We start from the raw sequence: 13085 nt of genomic DNA, 5'->3' as shown, positions 1-13085 counted from the left end.
TAGTCATCAGACCATCAAAGCACTCTTGAAAAAGTTTTGTAGTGAAACCTCAAAGGATTGGGATAAGCAGATTGACCTAATAATGTGTATTTTCAGAAGTCTCCCCAATGAGTCCCTAGGAGTATCTCCTTATGAGATGCTCTACGGCCGTAAGTGCCGTACTCCCCTTAAGGCTTTCAAAGACTCTCTCCGAGATGCCACCTTCAGTGAGCATCAGAATGTGCCCCAGTTTCTTCAAAACCTTCAACACATTCTAGAAAGAGTCCACCGCTTTGCCCATGATAATCTATTGAAAGCCCAGGTGAGAATGAAGACTCATTACGACCAGACCAGCAAAGTAAGAAAATTCAAGCCGGGAGACTTCGTCCTTGCCTATTTCCCTATCCCAGGTTCACCTTTACAAAACAGATTTTCAGGACCCTACTGCGTCAAAGAGTGCAGAAGCAACAACACTTACGTCATAGAGACTCCAGATAGGCGGCGGAAGACCCAGCTGTGCCACGTCAACCTCTTGAAGCAATATAATGGTACTCCTCCCACTGTCTTGACTAACTATTCCACATTCACAGAACCCTACATCCACAGTGAGACCTTCCCAGCTTCTCCTCCCGAAAGCACTGACAAGGAGTCAGCGCTTTCTAATTCCGAAATCCTTAATGATCTTCCCAAATGCTTTCAGGATAATAATCGTGCTCCTTTGCCCTCTTCTAATTCCACTCTCACCTCGTCAGATAAACCCTTCATCCTCCATGTCGACGCTAGGGGTACCGACGTTGGTGGTGTCGTGATGCAACAACGAGGCGAGAAGAATACACCTGTCAGCGACTACTGCTACAAGGATCTACGGAACAATTGGCAAGGAGCTACTCTTCCTCATCCTGAAGCTTCAGCACTTCGCTCCACCCCTGAAAAGTGCTCGGTCCACCATCAACACGGACCACACCACCCTACACCTCCTGCAGCACGCCCACTTCTCATCTCAACGTCTTCTACTATGGGCTTGCTACCTGCAGAAATTCAACCTGGAGACACACTATACCAAGAGTCTGACAACATCTTAGCCCATGATCTCTCCAGAGTTTATGAAGTAGAAGCGACTCCATCCATTACTCCACCACATAACGACGCACTTCTTCCAGAACCGCAGGCTTCGGGGGAGAGTTGTGACGATAATCTCCTTCAAGAGATTGAGCCTGCTCTTCCCTCCACAAACACGTCGTTGAAATTATATAAAACGACTATGGAAGACATGTCCAACAACAACAACAACACCAGCAAGGCTTGCCAGGGTGAGCAAAACGTATGCAGCCAGCCACCTGTTCGTACTCAAACCACCAAACTACATGTTGATCGCTACCGGCTCCGCTGATTGGTCGCCGGTCTGGCTGCACCTGCACTCGCCCCCCCATACTACTTGATGTCTGGGGTCGCCCCAAACCCCAGACTCAGAATGTTCAGTGCTCTCGTTGTCACCACTCCTCCCAGCTAGACGCTAGCGTGTACTGAGAGAAGTGGTGGCTTAAAGCCAATATTCCAACACCTCCCATTTACCTTTGTATTGCACTTCTTGTTATTTTGCCTTAACGTAACTTTTCATTGTGTCATTTAATTATTCTTATTATTTTGAATGATTGATTTTATTATAAGAATTTGTTTGTGCATTTTATTCATGTTTTCATTTATTTAACGTAATTAAAATTTCATTGTTAAAGTTTACTTGTGTTTTGTGTGTCTTCTCCTTACCTTACCACAGACGAAGTTCCAGTTTTTTCTATTTTTTTTATAACTATGTGACGAGGCCATACCCCTAGCCTTAAACAGCCGAACACCAACGCGTTACCGTCACAACATATATATATATATATATATATATATATATATATATATATATATATATATATATATATATATATATATATATATATATATATATATATTATTAAATATGACCGAAAAAGTAAGATTAATAATTCTAACACGAATATATATATATATATATATATAATATATATATATATATATATATATATTATATATATATATATATATATATATATATATATATATATATATATATGTTTCATTGAATATGACCGCATATTCTGTATTTATTATTTTCTGGTTTAGGGCTTCTATCCCTCTAACTATTTTCTTAGCATCAGGGCTTAATTGAAATAGGAGTTCTCCAAAACTCATTTTCGTACTTTTAAGGTGAAGAAAAGAAGTGATTTACTATAGAGTGTATTACACTTATTTGTATAATTTGCACGACGTTTCGAACCTCCATGGTTCATTCTCAAGTGAACAGATCTTACAATACTAGTTGATTTTATACCCGCATTAGGTCAGGTGATAATACAATGAAGGTGAAAACATGGGGGGGATACATAAGGGATAAACATAGGGGCTGCAGAAGGCTTATTGGCCCATACGAGGCATCTCCTATCTAAACACAAAGATTAATCCAGTGTAATTGGCCTGTTATGTTGGACATTGTCTTCTGTGTTGGCATCGATATGTTCTTGTCTTGTCCTTACTCTCATGGTGGGTAGAGTAAATAGTTCCGTGATTTGGGTGTTCATGGTAGGTCGCTCTATTCTTATGTGAATTGCCTCAAGAATTTGTAATCTTCTTGAATCTTGGGTTTTGTCTATTATGCAAGTATTCTTGTTCAACATTTCTCTTGTTAGAGTAATGTCATGGGCTTGTCTCATGTGATTCCTAGGGGCACCAGATTGAAGATGGCATGTCAAACGCCTCGTCAGCTTGGTCGACGTCATACCTATGTACTTACATTGAAGGTTACATCCTTCGTGGGGGCAAGTGTACATGTATACAACGCTTGACTGCTGTAGAGGGTTCTCCGTCGGCTTCGGGCTGTTTTTGATAAGGAGTTCGGAAGTCTTCTTGGTTTTGTAGAATATTATCAGGTTTATGTTTTGGTTAGGAGTAGTGCTTTTTACTCCTTTACGGATTATTTCTTTCATTATTCTTTCCTCTTTTATATGTTCACTGTGCATGGTTGATTTGTAATATAATTTTATTGGGGGTGTTGTGGTTTCTGTTCTAGGTTCTGAATTATACCAACGGTCCAAGTGTCTTCTTATAGCAGCGTTTATTTCCGCGTTGCTATATCCGTTGCTCACCAATACCTGAGTTACTCTTTCAAACTCTCTACTCACGTTGCTCCATTCAGAGCAGTGGGTAAGCGCTCGACGAATATAAGCATTGAGAACACTGGCTTTGTATCTTTGGGGGCACTCACTTCTACCGTTCAGGCATAATCCTATGTTGGTGGGCTTGGTATATACGTTGGTGCTTAAAGAGGTTCCTGTTTTTGTTATTAGTACATCCAAGAATGGCAGACTGTTATTTTCACTATTTTCATGTGTAAATCGGAGTACTGACTCTCTCTCTAGGTGTCTTTTTAGGTCAATTAGTTCATCTGAGTCTTTTACTATTACGAATATGTCATCTACATAACGGCAGTATACAGTTGGTTTTTGTCTGCTACTGAAGACTCTATCTTCGATGGTTCCCATATAAAAATTAGCAAATAAAACTCCTAAGGGGGAGCCCATTGCTACTCCGTCTATTTGTAAATACATGTCTCCTTGTGGACTGATGAAAGGGGCTTCCTTTGTACATGCTTCGAGAAGACTTTTCAAGTGTGGCTCAGGTATGTCTAATTTGGGGGTGCTCTCGTCTCTGTATACTCTGTCCAGTATCATTCCTATGGTTGTGTCGACTGGGACGTTGGTGAAAAGGGATTCAACGTCCAGGGAAGCGATGATTCCATCGGGCTGGGTAGATTTGATCAATTCTAGGAAATCTGCTGATGATTGTAGACTAAACTTACTTGGAGTGTATGGAGTTAGGAGTTCATTGAGTTTCTTTGCCAGGTGATAAGTTGGGGTTGGTATTTGGCTGATTATAGGGCGTAGTGGGTTACCTGGTTTATGCGTCTTAACATTGCCGTAGGCAATGAAACCACAGAAACCACAGAAACCACAACACCCCCAATAAAATTATATTACAAATCAACCATGCACAGTGAACATATAAAAGAGGAAAGAATAATGAAAGAAATAATCCGTAAAGGAGTAAAAAGCACTACTCCTAACCAAAACATAAACCTGATAATATTCTACAAAACCAAGAAGACTTCCGAACTCCTTATCAAAAACAGCCCGAAGCCGACGGAGAACCCTCTACAGCAGTCAAGCGTTGTATACATGTACACTTGCCCCCACGAAGGATGTAACCTTCAATGTAAGTACATAGGTATGACGTCGACCAAGCTGACGAGGCGTTTGACATGCCATCTTCAATCTGGTGCCCCTAGGAATCACATGAGACAAGCCCATGACATTACTCTAACAAGAGAAATGTTGAACAAGAATGCTTGCATCATAGACAAAACCCAAGATTCAAGAAGATTACAAATTCTTGAGGCAATTCACATAAGAATAGAGCGACCTACCATGAACACCCAAATCACGGAACTATTTACTCTACCCACCATGAGAGTAAGGACAAGACAAGAACATATCGATGCCAACACAGAAGACAATGTCCAACATAACAGGCCAATTACACTGGATTAATCTTTGTGTTTAGATAGGAGATGCCTCGTATGGGCCAATAAGCCTTCTGCAGCCCCTATGTTTATCCCTTATGAATCCCCCCATGTTTTCACCTTCATTGTATTATCACCTGACCTAATGCGGGTATAAAATCAACTAGTATTGTAAGATCTGTTCACTTGAGAATGAACCATGGAGGTTCGAAACGTCGTGCAAATTATACAAATAAGTGTAATACACTCTATAGTAAATCACTTCTTTTCTTCACCTTAAAAGTACGAAAATGAGTTTTGGAGAACTCCTATTTCAATTAAGCCCTGATGCTAAGAAAATAGTTAGAGGGATAGAAGCCCTAAACCAGAAAATAATAAATACAGAATATGCGGTCATATTCAATGAAACATGTTTGAAAGAAAACCTGCTGCCAGTATACACCAATATATATATATGCGCACTTGGGGACTATATATACGGGCTACCGGGGAATATATACGGAATATATATACGGGCTACCGGGGAGGGAGGACGTGTGGAGGAGGCTCTGTTGTTTACTGAGCCATTACGTAGGGACATCCTGACGTCACCGTGCCTAGCCTTCACAGAGTGCTGTGTGAATGTCCTGGGAAGGTGCAGGAGTGGCGGCAAGTGCCTAGAGTGGACCATCTCAACAAAAACGGATGAAAACAGGTGGGTGTGCAGTGTATGGAATACAACGGCAGTGAGGGCCACGCTGGCGCCCTCTAGGCCTCCCAGGCTAAGGTGTGGGGGAGGAGGGGGTGTTGTTGTTCGGTCGGGCAAGGGGGGGTCACCCATGTGCCACCCAGTGTTTATAGAAATACGTTTGGGAAAGAAAAATGAAAATAAAAATCAGCAATCATGGTCAGAGCTAATAGAGCTCACAGTGTGTCGGATTTCAAGTGTATGATTCATTCACCATTGTGCAGTGATATACAAGAAAATTATACCAGTGTTTAAGTGTCACCCAGACCCCCCCTCAAGCTGAGCGAGGCCCGGTCAACCCCCACCTCCTCCCCGCCCGCCGGCCTGACCGCACCGCAGTACCTCCTGCCATCCCACCACCCAGCCCACCCTGCCCCTGGGTGTCTCCCACCCACCTATTCACCGCCCACACAGTTCTTGTGGCAGGGATGTGCTACCCTCCATGCACCCAGATATGGCACAGGTCACAGCAGGCATTCAGGTTCCTCCCAAAAGGGAGGGAGACACAAGTACTCATAGGAGTGGTGAGGGACAGCTAGCCACCCCTCCTGCCACCACCCGTGTCCACCCCTGCCGCCACCATCCCTGTCATCCCTCCCACGCCGGCCGCCTGGGGGATGGAGGGGACTCCACCAACTAACCAGGAACCCCTCAGCCAAGAACAGGGTCCTGGGAACAGTGCACCCAGACGTGCAACCAGAGGACCCAGACTCAGAGGAACGTGCCGGGTGTGTGACGAATCACACAGCCTTAGAAACGATGGAACCCTACGTCAACACAACGGCTGTGAGGGTTCATGGACGGAACCTGTAGAGAGAGAAGGCCCACAGGTCCCCCCGGCACCCCCACACATCCCAGCAAACTTCATGTCATCAGATGACCTCCTGGGGGCCATCAAAGCATCCACCACCAGAACTCTTCCCCACATTCCTAAAGCAGCGCGCCTATTTGCAGCAGGGAAATATACAGACCTTTTAAGGAAAGTAAATGATCGGTCTGAAAATCTTAATGCTGCAGCCACCATCAAAGCATGGCATAATTTGCTCGTGTTTGGCAATATTTGCTTAGGCGTACCTGCAAGAGGAGGCAAGTCGCTAGCCTCATCAGTCACTTGGGCAATAAATAATTTCCCCAGAGCTGACAACTTGATCCCCATCCCTCCTCAACGCAAAAACCGTCGTGGCAGACCCAAGAGTTCCAATGACAATTTTAAACTAGGAACACAAGTGACCAAAAAAATTTAAGAGGGCAATACAGTAGGGGCAATTAGGTTACTTACCAGCGAAGACACAATCGCCCCTAGAAATACCGCTACCGCCAACTTGCTGAGAGAGAAGCACCCTCCTAGAGTACCATGGGAACCCACTGCTCAGGACACAAATGTCCCAGACATGGGACCTCTATTCCTCCAAGCGTCAGAGGTATACAAAGCCATCATGTCATTTCCGCCAGGCTCGGCAGGGGGATACACTGGAGTAAGACCTCAGCACCTCAAGGAGATGTTAAACCCAGTTCTCGGAGAAGTTGCCGAGACACTATTGTCAGAGGTCACGAAGTTTGTCAACGACTGCCTCTCTGGGTTGATCCCAGATACAATTAAACCATTTTTCTTTGGAGCATCCCTTTGTGCCCTCAAGAAGAAAGATGGTGGAGTCAGACCCATTGCCGTGGGTAACACACTTCGGCGCCTTGATGCTAGGGCAGCTGTCAGAAAAATTAGCATAGACGCTGCGACGATGCTTCGACCCCATCAACTAGGTTTTGGTGTCCCCCATGGCTGTGAAGCAGCAGCTCATGCAGCACGAGCCTATATCAAGCACCTCCCAGAAAATAAGGCATTAATTAAATTAGACTTTAAAAATGCTTTCAACCAGGTAAAAAGGGATGTGGTACTGGAAGCAGTTCGAACAAGCTTTCCTTCTCTACTCCCCTTCGTCTCAGCAGGGTACAGTAGGGAATCGACGCTGCTGTTTGGGGAACATGAAGTTGTTTCTGCAGAAGGTGTCCAGCAGGGAGACCCACTTGCCCCTTTTCTTTTTTGCATGGCTGTTAAAGAGGTCACAAGCAGGTTGACCAGCGAACTCAACATCTGGTTCCTGGACGATGGCACCCTGGCAGGGACACAGGAGTCCCTGCTCGAAGATCTACAGCTGGTGAAATCTAAGGGAGAGGAGTTAGGACTCACCCTAAACCCATTAAAGTTTGAAATCATCTCATCTAGCCAACCAACCATAGATGCAGTGCGAACAATATTGCCAGGAGCCCAAGTGATCGCTCCCACCGACAGTGTGCTGCTAGGGGCACCTCTGATCTCGAGCACCATTGAGGTAGTCCTCGAAGAAAAGCTGAACGACCTGAGGAGGATGGAGGGAAGAATAGGAGCTTTGGACGCCCACGATGCTTTGTACCTTCTCACAAGGTGCCTGGCTTTGCCCAGACTGACCTATTTCCTAAGGTGTGCTCCCTCCTTCGACAGCCCAAAATTAACAGAATATGACACACTCCTAAGGTCAATAACCGTGAAAGTGTTAAACCTCTCCCTGCAAGATGACCAATGGGACCAAGCAACGCTTCCAGTTAGACTCGGGGGAATAGGTATTCGCAAGGCGACACAGTTAGCATTGCCAGCATTAAGGAAATACTACCGGAACACCTAAGAGACTTCATTGGGATTCATGATCCCAAATTCGCGGAAGGAGCCGGTCAGTGGGACACTCTCGTCAACTCTCATCCTCGACCGACTTTTCCAAATGACTGCAAACAGTCCAAATGGGATAGCCCCATAGTGGAGAACATCGCCACATCATTGCTGGAGGCAGCTTCCAGGAAGGACAAAGCGCGTCTTCTAGCTGTGCAAGCGCCCCATGCCGGGGACTTCCTGTTGGCAGTCCCTAATTCCGCCTTGGGCACCCGCCTGGACCATCGGACCCTAAGTATAGGTGTTGCTCTGCGCCTTGCCGCCCCTATCTCCACCGAGCATCGGTGTATTTGCGGCCATGCACGGGCAGACCAATACGGCAGCCATGATCTCATCTGTCGTAAGACACAGGGAAAGATTGCCAGACATGAAGCAGTCAATGACATCATCAAGAGAAGTTTGGCTTCAGCTGGATGCCCAGCACAAAGGGAACCTCAGTTGTGCAGACCTGACAACAGCCAAAAACGCCCAGATGGAGTCACCCTGCAGCCGTGGAGGGAAGGTAAACAGGTCGTGTGGGACTACACGTGTGCATCCACATTGGCTACCTATCTACCTTACAGCGCAGCTGAGGGAGGCGGGGCGGCCACCTTCAGGGAGACCCAGAAAACTAACAAGTACAGGGACCTAGAACGTTGTTACAGGTTCGTGATAATAGGCTCTGAGACTCTGGGCGCCTGGGGTAAATGTGCACTTAAGTTCCTGAAGGAGCTGGGCGAGGAACTCATTGGGAAGACTAGAGACCCAAGAGCGGCCAGTTTTATGTTTCAGCGCCTCAGTGTCGCTGTTCAGAGGGGAAATGCGTGCTGTATCTTGGGTACGCACCCGACCCCCGAGGAGCTGGACGAGGTCTTCGAACACTGATTGGTATATTGTTGTATAAGTGTGTGTTTTCTGTAAACTGTAGCATTGCAATAAAATCAGATAAAAAAAAAAATAAAATAAATAATAGGGGTGGTAGGAGAGGAAAAGATTAAAGTATTCAGTGAGAATCCACAAGGTCTTCTCTTAACACTATTTATTTTCTTCTTCGAGGATGTGGGTCCCTTTAATTAAACCAGTGGTGGTACCCCTAAATATATATATATATATATATATATATATATATATATATATATATATATATATATATATATATATATATATATATATATATATATATATATATATATATATATATAAATATATATATATATATATATATATATATATATAAATATATATATATATATATATATATATATATATATATATATATATATATATATATAAATATATATATATATATATATATATATATATATATATATATAAATATATGTATATATATATATATATATATATATATATATATATATATATATATGTATATATATATATATATATATATATATATATATATATATATATATATATATATATATATATATAAATATATATATATATATATATATATATATATATATAAATATATGTATATATATATATATATATATATATATATATATATATATATATATATATATGTATATATATATATATATATATATATATATATATATATATATATATATATATATATATATATATATATATATATATATATATATATGTATGACTGAAAACTCACACCCCAGAAGTGACTCGAACCCATACTCCCAGGAGCAACGCAACTGGTAACTACAGGGCGCCTTAATCCGCTTGACCATCACGGCCGGACAAAAGGAAGTGATAGCCGAAGCTATTTGAACCACTTCCCAGCCGGCAACTCGGATGGTAATCTTGGGCATAGCATTTCACCAAATCACCTCATTCTTTGGGGCACACGTGAGGAACACAAATGCGAACAAGCCTGAATGGTCCCCAGGACTATATGCGACTGAAAACTCACACCCCAGAAGTGACTCGAACCCATACTCCCAGGAGCAACGCAACTGGTAACTACAGGGCGGCTTAATCAGCTTGACCATCACGGCCGGACAAAAGGAAGTGATAGCCGAAGCTATTTGAACCACTTCCCCGCCGGCAACTCGGATGGTAATCTTGGGCATAACATTTCACCAAATCAACACATTCTTTGGGGCACACGTGAGGAACACAAATGCGAACAAGCCTGAATGGTCCCCAGGACTATATGCGACTGAAAACTCACACCCCAGAAGTGACTCGAACCCATTCTCCCAGGAGCAACGCAACTGGTAACTACAGGGCGCCTTAATCAGCTTGACCATCACGGCCGGACAAAAGGAAGTGATAGCCGAAGCTATTTGAACCACTTCCCCGCCGGCAACTCAGATGGTAATCTTGGGCATAACATTTCACCAAATCAACACATTCTTTGGGGCACACGTGAGGAACACAAATGCGAACAAGCCTGAATGGTCCCCAGGACTATATGCGACTGAAAACTCACACCCCAGAAATGACTCGAACCCATACTCCCAGGAGCAACGCAACTGGAAACTACAGGGCGCCTTAATCCGCTTAATCCCCTTAATCAGGGGACCATTCAGGTTTGTTCGCATTTGTGTTCCTCACCTGTGCCCCAAAGAATGAGGTGATTTGGTGAAATGCTATGCCCAAGATTACCATCCGAGTTGCCGGCGGGGAAGTGGTTCAAATAGCTTCGGCTATCACTTCCTTTTGTCCGGCCGTGATGGTCAAGCGGATTAAGGCGCCCTGTAGTTACCAGTTGCGTTGCTCCTGGGAGTATGGGTTCGAGTCACTTCTGGGGTGTGAGTTTTCAGTCGCATATAGTCCTGGGGACCATTCAGGCTTGTTCGCATTTGTGTTCCTCACGTGTGCCCCAAAGAATGAGGTGATTTGGTGAAATGCTATGCCCAAGATTACCATCCGAGTTGCCGGCGGGGAAGTGGTTCAAATAGCTTCGGCTATCACTTCCTTTTGTCCGGCCATGATGGTCAAGCGGATAAAGGCGCCCTGTAGTTACCAGTTGCGATGCTCCTGGGAGTATGGGTTCGAGTCACTTCTGGGGTGTGAGTTTTCAGTCGCATATAGTCCTGGGGACCATTCAGGCTTGTTCGCATTTGTGTTCCTCACGTGTGCCCCAAAGAATGAGGTGATTTGGTGAAATGCTATGCCCAAAATTACCATCCGAGTTGCCGGCGGGGAAGTGGTTCAAATAGCTTCGGCTATCACTTCCTTTTGTCCAGCCGGGATGGTCAAGCGGATTAAGGCGCCCTGTAGTTACCAGTTGCGTTGCTCCTGGGAGTATGGGTTCGAGTCACTTCTGGGGTGTGAGTTTTCAGTCGCATATAGTCCTGGGGACCATTCAGGCTTGTTCGCATATGTGTTCCTCACGTGTGCCCCAAAGAATGAGGTGATTTGGTGAAATGCTATGCCCAAGATTACCAACCGAGTTGCCGGCAGGGAAGTGGTTCAAATAGCTTCGGCTATCACTTCCTTTTGTCCGGCCGTGATGGTCAAGCGGATTAAGGCGCCCTGTAGTTACCAGTTGCGTTGCTCCTGGGAGTATGGGTTCGAGTCATTTCTGGGGTGTGAGTTTTCAGTCGCATATAGTCCTGGGGACCATTCAGGCTTGTTCGCATTTGTGTTCCTCACGTGTGCCCCAAAGAATGAGGTGATTTGGTGAAATGCTATCCCCAAGATTACCATCCGAGTTGCCGGCGGGGAAGTGGTTCAAATAGCTTCGGCTATCACTTCCTTTTGTCCGGCCGTGATGGTCAAGCGGATTAAGGCGCCCTGTAGTTACCAGTTGCGTTGCTCCTGGGAGTATAGGTTCGAGTCACTTCTGGGGTGTGAGTTTTCAGTCGCATATAGTCCTGGGGACCATTCAGGCTTGTTCGCATTTGTGTTCCTCACGTGTGCCCCAAAGAATGAGGTGATTTGGTGAAATGCTATGCCCAAGATTACCATCCGAGTTGCCGGCAGGGAAGTGGTTCAAATAGCTTCGGCTATCACTTCCTTTTGTCCGGCCGTGATGGTCAAGCGGATTAAGGCGCCCTGTAGTTACCAGTTGCGTTGCTCCTGGGAGTATGGGTTCGAGTCACTTCTGGGGTGTGAGTTTTCAGTCGCATATAGTCCTGGGGACCATTCAGGCTTGTTCGCATATATATATATATATATATATATATATATATATATATATATATATATATATATATATATATATATATATATATATATATATGTATATATATATATATATACATATATATATATATATACATATATATATATATATATATATATATATATATATATATATATATATATATATATATATATATATATATATATAACTGAAAACTCACACCCCAGAAGTGACTCGAACCCATACTCCCAGAAGCAATGCAACTGGTATGTACAAGACGCCTTAATCCACTTGACCATCACGACCGGACAAAATGAGGTGATAGCCGAGGCTATTTGAACCACCCCACCGCCGGCACTCGGATAGTAATCTTGGGCATAGCATTTTAACAAATCACCTCATTCTTTGGGGCACACGTGAGGAACACAAATGCGAACAAGCCTGAATGGTCCCCAGGACAATATGCAACTGAAAACTCACACCCCAGAAGTGACTCGAACCCATACTCCCAGGAGACACGCAACTGGTATGTACAAGACGCCTTAATCCACTTGACCATCACGACCGGACAAAATGAGGTGATAGCCGAGGCTATCACCTCGGTCAAGTGGATTAAGGCGTCTTGTACATACCAGTTGCGTTGCGTCTGGGAGTATGGGTTCGAGTCACTTCTGGGGTGTGAGTTTTCAGTTGCATATTGTCCTGGGGACCATTCAGGCTTGTTCGCATTTGTGTTCCTCACGTGTGCCCCAAAGAATGAGGTGATTTGGTAAAATGCTATGCCCAAGATTACTATCCGAGTGCCGGCGGTGGGGTGGTTCAAATAGCCTCGGCTATCACCTCATTTTGTCCGGTCGTGATGGTCAAGTGGATTAAGGCGTCTTGTACATACCAGTTGCGTTGCTTCTGGGAGTATGGGTTCGAGTCACTTCTGGGGTGTGAGTTTTCAGTTGCATATTGTCCTGGGGACCATTCAGGCTTGTTCGCATTTGTGTTCCTCACGTGT

This window comes from Procambarus clarkii, chromosome 53, assembly GCF_040958095.1.
Source record: "Procambarus clarkii isolate CNS0578487 chromosome 53, FALCON_Pclarkii_2.0, whole genome shotgun sequence".
In the NCBI taxonomy this organism is placed as follows: Eukaryota; Metazoa; Arthropoda; class Malacostraca; order Decapoda; family Cambaridae; genus Procambarus; species Procambarus clarkii.
This window is presented reverse-complemented; position numbering follows the sequence as displayed.